The sequence below is a fragment of the Vipera berus genome (genome assembly GCF_964194415.1).
Source record: "Vipera berus genome assembly, chromosome: 5".
Lineage (NCBI taxonomy): Eukaryota > Metazoa > Chordata > Lepidosauria > Squamata > Viperidae > Vipera > Vipera berus.
Window position 1 is genome coordinate 75397159 of NC_138207.1, and position 18546 is coordinate 75415704.

Genomic DNA, 18546 nt, shown 5'->3' on the forward strand with positions numbered 1-18546 from the left:
TGTCTTCCCTCTTGACCGCTTCGAGTGAAACAATGAAATTGCTCCAACTCCTGTCTAGAGAAGTAAAAATTATGGAGAGCATGCTCACATCAGACACAGGAAAATCTCTGGAAATCAATTCTGCCCTGAGTGCCTTTAATTTTGCAAGATGTTCAGGCATGCTGGCACCGAACTTCAGTTTGGTTGTATAAAGCTCAGTTGTATATCTGGTGATGGAACCAATGGTATTGCTGTTGAATAAATTGTATAACAGTTTCCAGACCTCAGCAGCTCTGAGACCAGCTGGAATGCTTGGGAACAAGTTATTGTCCAGAGAACTGAGTAGAGCAGAATAAGCCTGCAAGTGTCGCAGCTCTTCTTGACGTCCCCATGGGGGAGGGGGGGGGTTCCGAACCATTTGTAGAATCCCATTCTTTAAGAGATGTAGCTGTATATCTTTACTCCAACTGCTATAATTCTCCCCATCCAGCTGTAGTTTTTTAAAATCATTTGGCAAATTTGTTACAGGAATAGAGTCCTTATCAGACCCACTTTCAAAATTTTTTGATATGTCCATTGATGTAAAAGGAAGCGGAAAAATGCTTAAGTCTGAAGTGAGTCCTTCAGTGAAAGGGTTCCCTCTAGTGGTCGAGGAGGGAATCCTTTCTTGAGTACTTATTGACTCCAGGTGGGCGTGCCCGGGAACCATGTGACCCGGGGGAGGGCGTTGTTCAGGGTTTCTCCCTTCTTCCCATGAGGCATTGGGGGGGCGGAGCCCAGATTTGCCGGCCGGCATCCCTTTCTTGTTGCTGCAAGCACATGGATTTTCATCATTGTCTGTTTTTCTTTGCCCTCGCTGGTCATGAAGACCTGAAGAGAAGGTGGGAGGCCTCGGGGGTTGATTGTTGGGAGGCTGCAGGCTGGATTCCCCCCGGCAGTTGGGCCCTGGGGAGAGGATGGGAGGCCTTGGAGGGGGGGTGGGCACCCCCGACGTCTGCTTGGCCGCTGTCTTGCTAGCCTCTAAGGCAGTGGCCAGAGCTTGCATTGCTGTCTGGAGAGCCGTTGTAACAGTTTTGGCTGGACAGACATCATTGCTATCATAGCATTTTAGGCTTTGTGGGGGGGAGAAATCAGTAATATACATGCTGTCTTGGCTGGAAGCCAGGGATTGCATGTCATTTCTGCTGTACGCCAGGGACTGCAGGCTATTTTGGTTGGAAGCCAGGGATTGCTGGCTTTCCAGACTTAAAGAAATCAAGTCTTTGTTAGATATAGTGGGAGCCGCCATCTTGTTTCCTGTGCCAGACCACGTGGGCGGAGCCATCTTGTTTCCGCTTGCCCCAGGAAGCTGTAGCTCACAGCTGGGGGGGCGGGTTCGCGCCAAAAGCCTTGGGGTCCCGGGGTCACTAAGGGAGGCGGGCGCCATATTTGGGGGCCTCGTGGTCTCTAGGGAGAGGCTCACCAGGGGTTCTAAGGCTTTCTGAGCTGTTCCCTGGGCTGCCCCTCCCTCCTCCTGCATTGCAAGGATCTCTTTAAGCAGCTCTTCACGTTCCTGTGCAGTCAGTTTACTCACGCGGCGTTTGGTCTCAGCCAGGTCCGTCTCTGCAGCATCTGAGCAGCCTTGGACAGTCTGTAATCCTTCTATGCTCTCCTCTGTGGCGTTCAGTTGTAGAGAGGCATGTGAAGGGGTCCTAGACGCTCTGCTGGATCCTCTGACGGGATGAAGGCCATTTGTGCTTTCATCTGCAGCTGAGGTTGCATCAGGGACTGAAGTCTTGGATGTAGGCAGGGAGGCTGTCTTCGATCGATGACTCCTGGTCACGATAGTAGAAGTCCTGCCATCTGTTATAAATGGATTGGAGCCGGGTCCTCCAGACATCTTATTGGTTAGTTCCTGGCTGGCTTGGAAGCTTTCCTTTAAACCATCCTCTGCTACCAACTTGTGAGGTGTTCTCACGATGAATCGTTAAAGGAGCTTCCAAGCAAAGGCATCACGCAGAGATGCAATCATATTTAGCTTTATTCATGATAGATCAAAGAGAAAGAAGTACTTGGCATGAAAGCATTCATGCCTGCATGTAAGAGAGAAATAAAATAGAACAAAACAAGCTAGGATTACATGACTAAAATAGAGGTTAGGAGTAGAGATAGAACTGGAGACTGAAAATGGAGAACAAACAGCAGCCCCTCGTGCAGAGGTATTTATGGGGGGTCTTGGCCCCTCCTTGACCATAAAACTCTCTCGCCAATGGGGCTGTGGGTCTGGGACCCTTGGCTCATCAGTGGAAGCAAAGAAACCTCTTTGCCTCCATCTGATGACCCTTTTGGGGAACTGCCAATGGCTGGCACTAAACATCTAACAATTTCATCCTCTTCAGCACTGGTGGTTGGGGCATAGACTTGGACTACTGTGATATTGAATGGTTTGCTGAGATCATTCTGTCATTTTGAGGATTTTATCCCAGTATTGCTTTTCCTACTCTTTTATTGACTATGAAGGCTACTCCATTTCTTCTGAGGGATTCTTGCCCGCAATAGTATACCTGATGGTCATCTGAATTAAATTCACCCATTCCTGTCCATTTTAGTTCGCTGATACCTAAGATGTCGATGTTCAGCCTTGTCATCTCTTGTTTGACCACATCCAGCTTTCCTTGATTCATGGATCTTACATTCCAGGTTCCACCAGATACATCCACAGCTGAGCGTCCTTTCGGCTTTGGCCCAGTTGTTTCATTCTTTCTGGTGCTACTAGTACTAGCCCTCTGCTCTTCCCCAGTAGCATATTGGATGCCTTCTGACCTGAGGGGCTCATCTTCCAGCATCATATCATTTTGCCTTTTGGTACTGTCCATGGGGTTTTCATGGCAAAGATACTGGAGTGGGTTGCCGTTTCCTTCTCCAGTGGATCACGTTTTGTCAGAACTCTCTGCTATGACCTTTCCATCTTGGGTGGCCCTGCATGGCATAGCTCATAGCTTCATTGAATTACGCAAGCCCCTTCGCCACGACAAGGCAGTAATCCATGAAGGGGGGAGCATAGTTACTCAAAAGTAAAGACTTTCTTCCTCATCTTTACTATTGCCATAGTGAACAAAATTCAACAAAACCCCCTCCAAGTTGTGGGGCAGCTAGGGGAGAAAGTATAACTAAGGAAGAAGCTGGCTGGGGAATTCTATGAGTTGAAGTCCATGCATTTTAAAGTTACAAAGACTGAGTAACTGCTTTAAAGAAAAAAACATATCAGTTCCTTAACTTGGCTTGCTAGCTAAGAAACAATCATTGCAATCATGCAAGATCTGGAGCAATAATCCCATTTTGCCTCTTGCAAATTCCAGAGTGGTGTTTGAGGCAACCTCACCCAAAACACAATGGAGTAATGTGAGCGGGAAGTTACTGATCCATAATGAGCTATGTCAAAGCGTATAAACAACTCATGCCCAAAGATCACACTCCCTATTAAGAGTCTGATAGTTCTTCTCCAGATTGTTGTCTATCACCATTACTGGAAAGAGGCCAAAGTGAGCCAAAGAGTACAGGAGTATCTGTCTGGTTGTTGCCTGTTGTGTTGGGGTCACAAGAGGTAGGTGGTGGGTAGATGGAGCTGTGGCTAGCAGCGGACTCTTCTTCTGTGAAGTAATGTAATACAATGAATACAAAATCAGAGAATGACTGAGGAAACCTGTATTCGAATACATACTCAGCCATTAATATGACCAGATAACTTTGGAATTGTCTGTTTCTACCTCAGTAACTGTGCCAATTAAGCTTTTATCCCCATTCTTAAGCCTTGAGAAGATACTTAGGTTATGACTTTAGCATGCTAAGTAAACCCAGAAAACAAGGCAATTGCAGATTAAGAGGGAAGTGCTTAACCCTATCGCAAGCCATACATAGAGCACTTGTTGGGGTGTCTTGATTTAACTTGGTATGGGTAGTCCTCAACTTATAACAGTTTGTTTAGTGACCGTTCAAAGTTACAATGGCACTGAAAAAAGTGAGGTATGACCATTTTTCACACTTACGACCATTGCAGCATCCCCATGGTCACGTGATCATAATTCAGACGCTTGGCAAGTGGTTGATATTTATGAGGGTTGCGGTGTCCCGGGGTCATGTGATCTGCTTTCACGAACGTCTGACAAGCAAAGTCAATGGGGAAGGCAGACTCACTTAGCAACCCAGTTACTCATTTATCAATGGCAGTGATCCACTTAACAACTGTGGCAGGAAAAGCTGTACAATGGGGGCAAAGTCACTTAACAAATGCTTCACTTAGCAACATAAACTTTGGGCTCAGTTGTGGTCATAACTCAAGAACTACCTGTATCGACCCGCAGTTCAGGCCATGATGAAAGTCACATTGAGCTCAACCTTCTCATTCCAGTATCTGGCACAAAATTGTAGATTGGATAGACCTCATAATTCTATCTCCAGATGTAGATGGAATAAGGAATAGACTTGAAGGATAGGACAAAGACAATGGTCAGATAAGTGGAACTTGAGCCTGAGCCAAGAAACAGACATGCCCCTCCCTTGTTCATCAAAGATGACATGAGGGAGGAGGAAGCACATTCAGACTTACAACATCTTGTTACAATAGCTTTTACAATAAAAGTGATCCTGACTTATGTGGCCTCAGACTTCTTAGTCTGGTCTACCTTGAAAGGCTAACATCAATGTTGTTTTTCTCTTCTGACCAACTATAGTTCCCTCTACCCAATGCCTACCTCTTGTGGCCCCAACACAATTGGTAACAACCCACCAATTACTGCAGAAGAGGTCAGAATACATCAGATCAAGGCAATCCTGTTTTCTGGGTCATTTAGCCTTGGATCATGGAGGAAGAAACTAACTCATGCTACCTTTATCTGGACATTTTTGCACAGATGTGATAGGAAGTTGCAACTGGGTTTCACCTTTTGTAAGTTGCAAGAGACTTGCCTGAGCCACGCTAAGACATTCTGCTGCATAAGACAGTGGACTAGATGGCACCCGTTCACTTGTACAGAAAGCTTCTTTCAGTGTTCAGCACTGAACAGTGCTATCCACTGCAAATGGGGGTATTGGCCGGTTAAATACCACATTTGGGCAGGAGAAGGAGCCTGCAATGCCCTTTAATTATACTTAAATTATTTGAAGAATGATGCTTCATATGGGCTCCTTGATACAGGTAGTCCTCATCGTACGACCACAATGGAGCCCAAAATTTCTGTTGCTAAGCGAGACGCTTGTAAAATGAGTTTTGCCTCATTTTATGACCTTTCTTGACACAGGTGTTACGTGACTCACTGCAGTTGATAAGTTAGAAACACGGTTGTAAACTGAATCCAGCTTCCCCATTGACAGAAGTTCACAAATGGTGATCACATGACCCCGGGGTAATGCAACCGTCATAAATATGAGCCAGTCGCTAAGCGTCTCAATTCTGATCATGTGACCCTGGGGATGCTGCAATGGTCATAAGTGTGAAAACAGTCATAGGTTACTTTTTCCAGGGCTGTTATAACTTTGAACAGTCACTAAATGAATGGTTGTAAGTCAAGGATTACCTGCATTGTAAGCCATCTCTTTTGCAGGATTTTGTCTACTGCTGTCAGGCCCCAAACTGAGAATGACATATGGTGTTTCTTTCAAGCCATGCTGTTCTTCATGGTTAAACACATGTAGATAAAACCTTGCCAGACTGAAGACTCTCGTATCAGCATCTACAATATACTCTGGTGAAAGGGCTGTTTTATCTTCTTTCTCAGGAAATATCTGGGCTGAGTTGCCTCTTACTCCTTTGGATTGCACTCCCCATCCTTCCTGACAATCCATCTTCTTATCACATTCCATCATTCTTTTCGTACAACATAAGAGTACGTACATGTTTCTTGGAGCAACTTCAAAGCTGAGCTAGCATACTCAAGAACGGATGTCACTATGCATTTTGATGCAGGGAGGGATTTACAAATTTAATTTAATTTTTAATTTTATTGAATTTATATACCACCCTTTCCCGTAGGACTCAGGGCGGTTTACAGGGCATAAAAAACGTCAATACAAAAATTAAGAACAATTAAAAAAATTAAACTAAATCCCTGAAAAAAATATAAAACATATAAAACCCCAGTTAAAACCCCAATTAATGAGGGCGCTTTGCTTAACTTAGCATTTTTTTTAAGTTTTGTTATTTTTTTTCCCTTAGCCAATAGCCATGAGATCATTTATGGCAATCCTTACAAAGAAACATTCCAAACCAAGGGTCTTCTGCTCTTGAGTCTATGAAGCCGTACATTAATGTGCATAATTTACTTTTTCAGAACCAAATTACTTTTCACGGCTGCCAATTCAATGTAGGGATAGTTTCAACTGAAGAGCTGAAGGGCTTCAGTTTGTAAAAAATGGGCTGTGGTGCTTCAAAGAGTCAGACTGGCATTATCACTTGAATCTCTTCTTCGCTTTCCAGAGATCTTTGGCTACTAACCTCTTTGAGTGGGTCCTTGGTGCTTTCTGAGCTTGCTTGTATTCTTGCAGATATTTCACTATCCAGATGTTTTCTTGCAGCTGTTTCATAATGTTATCAGTGCACTTATAATCTTATCTAGGTTTGGGTAATGAAAAGTCTTGAAGAAAATAATCACACTCAAAGACCATCAAAGAACCCCTCGTTTCGACCCTGAGCTACAAATATTGTCCTTCATTGGAATTAACTTCTTTCCCCAATGTGCTAGTTTTCATTAAAAAAAATATCAATGCAATTGACGCCCCACTCATTTTTTTCTGCATTAACACTCATTAAAAAAGCTGTGTGGTTTTGACTGACTGGTTATGACCACTCAATGGTCATAACTTTGTCCCACCCACATAGGTGGACATTCAGGACTTAAAACTATCGCTGTGCCTACTTCAATTCTCTTGATCACCCACAGGATTCTGCTGCTTAATTCTCTACTTTTTGTTTTAATGGAAACTTTGTTTGAGATAAACCACACCAGATACACTTTTGATATTTATTGCCCTGTACACCGCCCTGAGTCCTTCGGGAGAAGGGCGGTATAAAAATTTAATAAATAAATAAATAAATAAATAAATAAATTAATAATAATAATAATAATAATAATAATAATAATAATAATAATAATAATAATAATAATAATAATAATAATAATAAATATGTATGTGATTACCAGAGCTTGGTGGCTGAACCTGTAAGTGAATTGCATTAAGATGTTTTCTACATTAACTGATGTGAAATCTTTGCCTGTTACACTGCATTTCTGGGAAGGCTATATTCATTCAGTCCAATCCTCTTATCATATAAATACTTAGTACAGTTAATGTATAACATAAATCCTGCTTGTTTTCGATGTAATTCTAGAATAAAAGAAAAGTTTGCACGGTGGCTAAGGCCAGTACATGCATTTTCTGGAAATAAAGGAAAATTGTAGCATTATAATACCTAATTTTTAGGCTTCCTAATTGTATGACATATGTGAAGAGTCTATTCCCACTGATTTTATTGCGCGTATTCATCTGTTCATCCTTTTTTCCCTGATTAACTTAGTTCTGATTTATCTAATATTATCGTAACATGCAGTGAAAAATATGTTGGTAAAAGTCATGCTGCCAAAATTCCTGCCTCAGTATCAGAAACCAGAGGCAAAGAAACCATTTCCCATCTTCTGGTTTTTAAGTCAACTCTAAAGCCTTACTATTTGATCTCAGCAATCTTGCTTAATTCTAATTCATTGTATCTTGTCCTTCTCTCATAATATGCAGCTAGTTTGCTTGGAATAAGGCTGTTTAAAATAAATTGATCATCTAATCTTCCATAAATTATAGGTTAACCATGGGTTAATATTGTATAATAAATGATATTCATCTGTTGTTTCATTAACTGGGGGCACTAAAATGTGTCTGGATACACTGATTAGTGGCAGATTGTATTTTATTATTCAAAAAATTATGCAGGTGATGCATTCTTGAAAGCCTGAGCTGACGTTATGTCCCGGTATGCCCCACTACAGTTTCTTGTTCAGAAATTGGCTGTCACCAGAGACAAGGCTGCTAAAAAAAATATTATTTGCCCGAAAGCAAGGCAGCCCCTGGCAAATCGACTTTCAGTTTGACTGCTCTGCATATAAAGCTGATAGAATTCCTGAAAAGTTTTCTTCTTTTATGTCTTGCCTGCTTGCTACATGTAAGGTTATAAAATGTCAAGAGATTATAATGCAAAGTCAAGATGTGTAAGTTAATTTATTTTCACACAGGCATTTTCTATGCAGGATGGAAGGAGGCATTTAGAATTTTTACTAATTTTGCAATGAATCCTTTTGAGGTTTCTGAAATTATATTCTTGGAAATGCCATTTTGATTCTTATTTCTGAGCATGGAAATAAATATCTTATTGATACTCATTTTGCACACAAAGTTAATATTATGACTTCAGAATCCTTGACGTTGCTTAGCTGGCTGAGAGGTACAGTATAGCATTTGGAAGTTTGATGTATTTGAAGATAAGGTCAATATTTAGTGAGATTTTGCCAAAAGACTGGCAAAATCAAGTATGATTTTGGCTATCCTGCCAAACAAGGTCTCTCAGGCCAAAATCATGGCAATTTTGTGCATGGAAGAACAAGGAATGTGGGAAGACTGGAATTCTAATCTTCCTGTATTTTATTATTCATTTTACAGTACTTATAATCTATCTCAATCCTGAAGGATTCCGAAAGGCATTCAACATCAGAGAAGAAAGGAAAGCCATAATAATAAATAATTACATCAAAATTGATATCAGAATCAGAATCAAATTCCAAAACAAGGCCTAAGATAGATGCTCACAATCAGTCAGCTGGGGCTGAAGCATACTGAAGCAAAACAGGCATAATTTGCTTGTGGAATTTCAGGCAGAGGGGGTTGCCTGTATTTTTGCGGAAGAATACAGGTAGTCCTCTACTTATGACCATGACTGAGCCCAAAATTTCTGTTGATAAGTGAGACATTTGTTAAGTGAGTTTTGCCCCACTATGCAACCTTTCTTGCCACATTTGTTAAGTGAACCACTGCAGTTCTTAAGTTAGTAACACAGTTGTTAAGTGAATCTGGCTTCCCCATTCACTTTGCTTGTCAGAAGGTTGCTAAAGGGGATCACATGAGCCCAGGATGCTGCAACTGTCATAAATATGAGTCAATTGCCAAGTGTCTGTGTTTGGGGGATCCTGCAAATGGTCATAAACCACTTTTTTCACTGCTGTTGTAATTTTGAATAATCACTAAATGAACTGTTGTAAGTCAAAACTGATGTCAGAATCAGAAACAAATTCCAAAACAAGACCTAAGGTTCACAATCAATCAGCTGGAGTTGAAGGAATGCTGAAGCAAAACAGATATAACTTGCTTATGGAATTGCTTATGGAGGTTGCCTGTATTTCTGTGGAAGAGTGGAAGAGTATTCCACAAGTATTCCATTTCTATAGAAGAGTATTCCACAAGATAGGAACTACTACTGTATAAGCTAAGAGCTACTGTAAGGAAGATCCTTGGCCATCTGTCTCTTAAAGAGTTGTAGCGTGCCATTTCTAGTTGTGGCTTGCCTGAACCAATCAGATGATTTGTCCATTACTAAGGTTTCTTTCTGTATGTGTGTTTGTGTGTCTGTGTAACAGAGAAGGTGCAAGACCTGTATATAATTTATGAGTTTAGGAGTTGGTAAAAAGGAACCATTAGAGTAGTCCATGCTTTGAAAAATGATTTGGAAGAAATAATGAATAATTTATTTATATTTCATATTTCTAAAGCTGCTTTTCCTATTTGGGGAAAAAAAGAAAGAGAAAACCTCACTCTTTAGATTTTCCTCAGAGGAAAAAATGGTTCAGTCTTTTGATAAATTTGGTTGCCCTTTTTTATAAGTGAAATTTAAGGGATGTTTTGGCATGGCAGTTATCAACACATTGACATGTGGTGTTTCTATCAGAAATGTTGTCTTGTTTAATTATCAAGGGCATTAGTAGTAATCATAAATACCTTCATGTTATAAATGGATGTGTGTGTTTTAAAAATAAACCAGAATATATTTTCTCCAATACTGTTATGAAACGCATCCATAAAGTGAAACGTAAACATCTTGCCAGTAACTTTTTGCTGTGGTTTTCAGTCATAAAAATGATTAAATTAGCCAAAGTGTTACATTTTGAAACAGTTTTAGAAATTTAGACCAGACTTCCTTAAAAAAAACCTTTGGGCTGCTGTGGAATCCAGGAGCCCTGCTAATTTAGCTCCTACAGGAAATAGATTATTATAACAAGCTATAATTACAGAGGAGGATTCAGAACAGTAACATAAAAAGAGAGAGAGGATTTTACAATAAGAACTTAAATTAGTTTCATAAGGTTAAATTACCAAATTGTGTGATGGATGGAGCTTTTATGTCAATCACCGGGTGGAAGTCTTTTTAGCTTTAACTGGAAAAAAAATCCATTTAAGATTTATATGTAAAAAAGGACCAAAGCCCTCTGCCAAGGTGTATGTTCTGAAGCCAAAGGAGTGCTTTAACAATGGTGGGCAGTGAATTCTCCATGTCAAAATACCTTAGTAGATCAGTCCAGTGATAGATAACCTGTGCCTTCCAGATACTTTGGATATTAGTATCCATAATTCCTTGTCATTTGGCAGTCCTGGTGGCACAATGGTCAAAATGCACTTCTGTCCACTGTCAGGAGTTCAATCCTGAGTGGCTATCATGTCACACCTAGTCCGTCTTTTCAATAAACTAGACATACCCAATTCCAGCAACCGTTCTTTACATGTTTTAGCCTCCAGTCTTCTAACCACCTTGGCTGTTCTTCTCTGCACTCTTTCTAGAGTCTCAACATCTTTTATACGTTGTGGCGACCAAAATTGGACACGTTATTCCAAGTGTGGCCTTGAAGATAAGAGCATTTGAGACTTAAGGCCTTTGTGAAAATAAAGGTTTATTGGGATATTGGGTGTTGGGTGTGGATAGTCAAAAGCAGCCCAAAAGCTCATTCAAACTATTTTATTCCAGACAGCAAATCATCCCTAGCCTTTTCAGATTTTGGTTGCTTCTTGAAACTTTTGAAAATTGAACAATATCACTAGATTGAATTTGAAGGGTTTTTTGTTTTGTTTTTTACTATAAGAATCCTTTTGGATATTTTTAGCTGCCTAGAGCTACAGAAATTGGTGGCATCTACATTTTCATATAAACAAATCCGTAAGGTACAACTTCCAATAGTTCAAAACAGGATGACAAAAGGGGAGTTGCAATACATCAATATCTGCAGGGTTACAGAGTGTTACCCCTGGGCAATTCGGATTTCCCCCTGAAAATATGAAATCTTTTGCCATGTTAAAAACTATGATTTGAACTGAGTTTCAGAAAGTAACAAGCAGTGATATTAGTATGATGATCAATGGACATCAGTGCTTGAGCTTTCTGTATTGTCATGAACTGTGCTTGTTAGGATAACAAATGAGAAAATGCAGCTATTGATATACACCAGGGGTAGGCAACCTCTGCTCTTTTATGACTCATGGACTTCAACTCCCAGAATTCCTGAGTCAGCATGGCTCAGCTTGGAAACCTCTCTCTTTCCCCTCAGCATAGCTGACTCAGGAATTCTGGGAGTTGAAGTCCATGAGTCATAAAAGAGCCGAGGTTGCCTACCCCTGATATACACTGATCTTTCTGAGTATTTTATTGTTTATTACATAATACTTCTCTTTTTCATTTATAATCTTCAAACAGAAGCCAAATTTCCTGGAACTTTTTTGATGAGAGCTGGTGGCCTTACACAGGTAATCCTCAACTGACAACGCTTTGTTTAGTGACCATTCAAAATTACAGTGGCACTGAAAAAAGAGAGTGATGATCATTTTTCACACTTACAACTGTTGCAGCATCCCCAAGGTCACATGATCAAAATTCAGACACTTGGCAATTGACTCATATTTATGATGGTTGCAATCTCCTGGAGTTTCCCAAATGTCTCCCTTACCAACAAAAATGTTTGCCTCTATTGCGATTGTAAGTTGAGAACTACCTGTTTTCAAACACAACAGTGCATAGCAGGGATCTTCAAACTTGGCCCTTTTATGACTTGTGGACTTCAACTCCCAGAATTCCTCAGCCAGGCATGCTGGCTGAGGAATTCTGGGAATTGAAGTCCACAAGTCATAAAAGGGCCAAGTTTGAAGACCCCTGGTGTATAGGATGGATTGAAATAATAATTTATGTGCTGCCTGCAAAGATATGTTTATGGATCCCACTCTGGTAGTTACAATTTGTTTTCTGCTAAGGGATTTAGAAGTTAACAAATATACCTGATTAAGAAATTATCTAAGGACCCATTTCCTTGCATGTGGAAAGCCATAGGCGTACATGGGAGTAAGCTACTGGCATCACAAACATCATAACACTGTGTATGTCTTGGTGTAGACTAGAATAAGAAAGATGGTCTTGATGTAAATAGTCAAGAACTCTTACTTAGGCAAAAAGTGTTGAATAACTTTTTATGTCCACAACAACTACGTAGATAACATTCAACAACATCTTAGAAGACATCTCCTTAATTTACTGAACTGTAAGGAGGAGGAGGACCAGAACTGTCAGACTTGCAAGATTCTAAGGTTATAGCTAATTTCAGTAAAGATTTTAGACTTCCTGTGGAATTGAAGCCTTGATCTGTTCTATCAGATGTTTCCTGACATTTACTGGTGAGAAAATGGTAGCGTAAACCCTAAAAAAAACAAAAAAAAACCCTTAATATAAGTCAACCCCATCAAAAATCCTACCCCTGCTGGAAAAACAAAACAAAAATGCAGCTTTGCCCATTTGTATGGCATGGCCTAACCACTTTGCATCATTATCCCCACTTCTGCCATTCAATCAGTTAACAAATGTATGAATCTCAGGTTTGTAATAGCTATCAGGCTAAAATGGCAGCTGTCACAGGCATAACTCACATGGATTAATCTGCAACAACAGCATTTCTGAGATGAAGAACTTTTGCTGGCCCAGTAAGCAATAAAAAGATAAATACTCCCTCAAGTTCAGCTCAACTCTTAGTCACTTCATAGACATCCCTAGAGTCTTCTTGGCAATAATATAGGAATGGTTTGCTATTACTTTATTCTGAGTAAAGCATCTTTTATTCTTTATTTTAAAAACTCCAGTCCAGTTGATAACCACTAGATTTCTTCATAATTTCCGGTCCAAGTGTTAGACAGATCCAACTTTTATTAGCTTTTAGGAATCAGCCAATATTGGCTAGACCCCATCATCAAGCTGGGCTAAATACAGGTAGTTCTTGACTTACAACAGTTCATTTAGTGACCATTCAAAGTTACAAGGGCATTGAAAAAAGTGACTTAGGACCATTTTCCAAAGTTACGACCTTTGCAGCATCCCCATGGTCATATGATCAAGATTCAGATGCTTGACAATTGGTTCATATTTATGATGGTTGCTAAGTCCCAAGGTCATGTGATCACCTTTTGCTATTTTTCTGACAAGCAAAGTCAATGGGGAAGCCAGATTCACTTAAAACAACCAGCTTACAACAACAACAACAACAATAATGATGATGATGATGATGATGATGATGATGATGATGATGATGATGATGATAATGATAATAAAAAAAGTTGGAAGGGACCTTGGAAGTCATCTAGTCCAACCCCCTGCTCAGGCAGGAAATTGTTACTATCTTAACAATTGCAGTGATTCACTTAACAACTGTGGCAAGAAATGTCATAAAATGGAGCAAAACTCACTTAACAAATGCCTCACTTAACAACATAAATAATGGGCTCAATTGTAGTCATAAGTTGAGGACTACTTGTAAATGATATAGTTAATGGATTAATGGATACATGATGACTATGGGCTATGGTAAAAAAAGTCCAGATGGAGTAATAATGCAATCAAAGCTCTACTCATTGTTATGTGTATTTCACCATCATGGCTGCCACATTGATGCTACTGATTACATTATATCTACAGATATTCCTGAGTATACATCTTTCTGGATTCAGTTCCATGATCATAATCAATGTATTAGCAGATCTCAATTTGTACTGGGAATACTTGTACTAAAAAATAATCATTGGGTCTAAGAAGCCATAATGGAATGATCACAAAACAGAAGCTCTAGATGGGTGTAAATTTGGATATGATTTCTTATAAGGAATTACTTAGATTGGTAGGGAGTGATGGGCAATTAAAGTCAATAGCTGAGTTAAAACAAGAAAATATTGTACAGTCCTGGTTTCAGTATGTTCAATTGCAAGCCAGGTGGAAGGTAGATCAAAAGGTTGGTATTACACTAATGGATGAAAATTTGGTAAAACAGATCAAAGATCCAAATCGAGCACATATAAAGAGAATTTATAATGCTTTAATAGAATTGGACTCGGAAACGGAATTAGTTAAAGATTGTATGGTAAAGTGGGCCCAAAATATTCAAGAATCGATCCCTTTGGATATATGGGAGGTAATGTGGGTTAGAAATGTAAAATTTACTCAGGCCCAAAATTTAAGAGAAAATTTTTATAAAATGTTTTATAGATGGCATTTGGACCCTAAAAAGTTGTCTTGTATGTATCCTAATTTATAGTCTAAATGCTGGAGATGTGGTAGCTTGGATGCTACTTATTTTCATATATGGTGGACTTGTAGAAATATAAAAGCTTTTTGGATTAAAATTTGGTGGAACATTCAAAAGATTTTTAAGAGAAAGATAAAGTTCACTCCACAGTTATTTTTATTGGGTGTTATTACAGATTGTGCTACTAAAGAAATTAATTTAATGTTGAATTTGATAACAGCTGCAAGGTTATTGGTAGGGCAATATTGGAAGAAGGATTGCTTGCCTTCCATAGAAGAATGGACGCTTAAAGTGTCAAACTTAGCAGAAATGGCTAAGATTTCTGCTTATCTGAAGGATCATTCACAAGAAAGGTACATTTCGGTTTGGAGAAGATGGATAGATTATATCCAGAATAAATATGGGACTACAAAGTTCCATTTAGCTTATGAGTAAATTTTGGATGGTTATAGTTTATTTCCTTTTTTATTATTATTATTATTAGTTTTAATTATATGATATTATTATTATATTTAGCATTAGTATTGTTTAATAATTTGGATATTTTTAGTTTGCTTGTATTTATGTTATAGGGAGTTAAAGCGTATTATGTATTTGGTTATTTATATAGTTGGTTAATGTTAGCTAGATTATGATTATTATATATTTGTAACCCTGTAATCAGCTCTGGGAAGTGGGGGGGGGTTAAGGGTGGGTGTGGGGGGGATAATATTGTAATTTTTATAAAACTTTTCAATAAAAACAAAACAAAACAAGAAGCTCTAGATACTGTATATTATGAGTAATTCCAAAGTCAAGCTAAGCTATGTTTCATATATTTATATTCACATTGGGAAAATGTTTCCAAACCACTAAATAGATTTTTCACTATTCTGTATCTCACAACCGTCTGCTAGGTCATTTTTAATATACAAATTCTGAAGGGGGTACCTTTCCTACACTCAGGTTTTTTATTTGAAGTGTTTACAAACAATTTTTCAGCCCATCGGAACTCTGAAAATAATGTAATCTTTGCCTTTGCTGTGATAAAATGCAAATTATAAATTTATTTTAATTCCCTTCTATTGTTTCTAGTTTCTGCCAGCCCGATACCCCATCTGTCATATGGACCCTAGGAATAGTAAACGGACAGCAGCTAGGAATTAATTTCAACATGTACAGATTGCAGTTTCCCTTTTAATATTTTTCCAGGAGGCCCATGACATATATGCCATTTGGCCACATTCAATCATGTTTCAGTCCATCAAACCAATGCTGCAATATTTTCCTACCAGCATTTTTCCTTTCTTTTTCTCTCCAGCATCCTTATGAAAAGCCCAAACACTCCAGTACAGATTTCCTTCTTCTTTTAACAAGGCTATTGATTACTTCATTTGTTTGATCAATAGCTATCAAAGAACCCAAATAACATCCAGTTGTCTGTGTTTTAAGAGTGTGTAGGTCTAGTAAACTAGTGTGTGTTTGTACAGGGGCATGTCTGCATTCAGTCTGCTAACTAGAAAGCCCCAAAACTTGTTATATGTTTTTTATTAGAAAGGTACATTTTAATGTATGGCTCTCTTAGAGATGGAAGCAACTGCATACTGTCATTGTTTTAAAATCCTCCTTTGAAGTAGCAGTCTTTATACATATGAAGAAAGATTGCAGGAATCGGATATGGCCAGTCTAGAGAAAAGAAGGACTAGGGTGACATGATAGCAGTATTCCAGTATTTGAAGGGCCGTGAGAAACAAGAGGTGGACAACTTATTCTCCAAAGCACCAGAAGGCAAGACAAGAAACAATGGATGGAAACTACTCACGGAGACAAGCAACCTGGAAATAAGGAGAAACTTCCTAACAGTGAGGACAATTAACCAGTGGAACAGCTTGCCTCTAGAAGTTGTGGATTTCTTCATCACTGGAGGTTTTTAAGAAAAGACTGGACAACCACCTATCTGAAATGATACAGGGTCTCCTGCTTGAGCAGGGGGTTAGACTAGAAGACCTCCACAATCCCTTCCAGAAAAATGCTAAGTGAAAAAATGTTGCAAGGAAATACACAGCAAAGAAAAAGAAAAAACAGTTATAAAGCAGTAGCTTCCGATCTTGTCCAGCTCTGGTTTAAAGGACATATATCATCTATCAGATACAACTCAATGGCAATCGTTACAGTTACAATATTTGTTAACAACATTGTGTGTTCCAGCAGCATTTTCAGCTTCTGATTGCTAGTTATCTTGCAAAACCTGACAGTTCCAGGATACATGCTGAGGATTACACTGGCCCATTCCCACAACTGTGCACAATTTCTTAATAAATTTGCACTTCTTAATATGCATTTCCTAATAAAATAAATTTCTTCTCTTCCCCCCCTCCCCCCAATTTCCAGCCTCTTTTACGAACAGCAAAGCTGCGGATAGCTTATTTTTAGAATAGCAATTACACTCATCAGATTAGCAGACCTTTCCATGAATTAATGAGAATGCCCACGAAGAGCATGAAAAAATCCCATTAACCTGGACAGTATCATACAGTTGATACAGAGTGGTGTGATGTAATTATACAGTATTTTCTGTAAAATTTAATTGCTCAAATGATTTACATGTCTACAATAACTCAGAATAATAAAGACATGCATCTATTATCCCTTCGCAGCATATGCTCTGTTGAATAGGCCCAATGGTGGAATTCAGCCAGTTTGCACCAGTTTGGCAGAACCGGTAGCTAATTTTTTGTTGCCCAGGCTCAGAATGGACTTCCGGAAGCGGCATCCATGCAGAGAACCAGTTGTTCACATATTTGAATCCCACCACTGAATAGGCCTGCAGTGTCATAACAGTTTTTCTAAGTGCCCCTCTCAGAAGATTGGGTTTCTCATTCCACAAACTACCCTGCAAGGAGAAATAACTTTTAATTTGTCCAAGATTTAGTCCCTCCTAGACAATCCTACCCTCCCTAGCTAGGGTGTTCTACAATTAGGGTGATGAGTTTAATTGTCTAACAGTGACTGGAAATCTAACACTCAGAAAGTCAGAACTGAAGAAGCTTTTCTTAAATGAGAAGCAAAACATCTTCAAGGAAAAACCAAATCCAGTTGCCTTTTGAAAAACCACGACCTGGATGGTTGAGAATCTCCAATGCTCATAAAGGTTGAGCTACCTTCACATCTGTCCATGAGGTTTTTATATTTATTGGTTTTTAGCCACTGATAGCCAAGAATAGGGTTTGCTTGTGGCTTTCCATCTCAGTGTTCTGTAAATATGGTGGGATTTAATTTCCTGAAGCCCCAGTCTGTATGGCTGATGCCAAACTAAACACTTATTGAATTGCAAAGAAAATGTTCATAGAGATATGCAACTGCCTGACATAATTAACTCTGGGTAGTAATGGGTGGGTATAGTGTAGCCCAGGGGGCTGAGACTGAGGAATTCTGGGAGTTGAAATCCATAAGTCTTAAAGTTGCCAAGTTTGAAGACACCCTGGGCTAGCCAGATGGCATTTTCTTAGTTCATTCTTTCATTTATAGTTTGTTAGGATTCCAAGTCATTTGAACTTCTGGACAGGATAAATCATTTCACAAATCAATGCACAACCTTGCAAGGAAACTGTTGAACTCTCTGGTCTAAAAGAAATTGCCTTTGCACATGCTTAAAATTTATTTTTCTGTAAGAACTTTCAGCAATCATGTTTCAATTTACATTCTCCTTTGACACGAACCAGACTTTTTGCACATCCAAGGGGACTCTGAACTTTCCTCATTAGCGTGGTTATAATTAGACTGTGTGGTGATCAGTTGTCAGTAAAACGTAACTGAAAAATGCATTCCTAGCCTTACTGCTTCAATATTTATTCCAATTTTTACAGAGTCCCTTACAGGAAAGGGTTTGTCCATGCCTCAGCGCAACATGGAGAGAACACTACATCTGTGCAAGGTTCCAGATGGATTGTGCTTTTTGCTGTGATAGATATTCTAT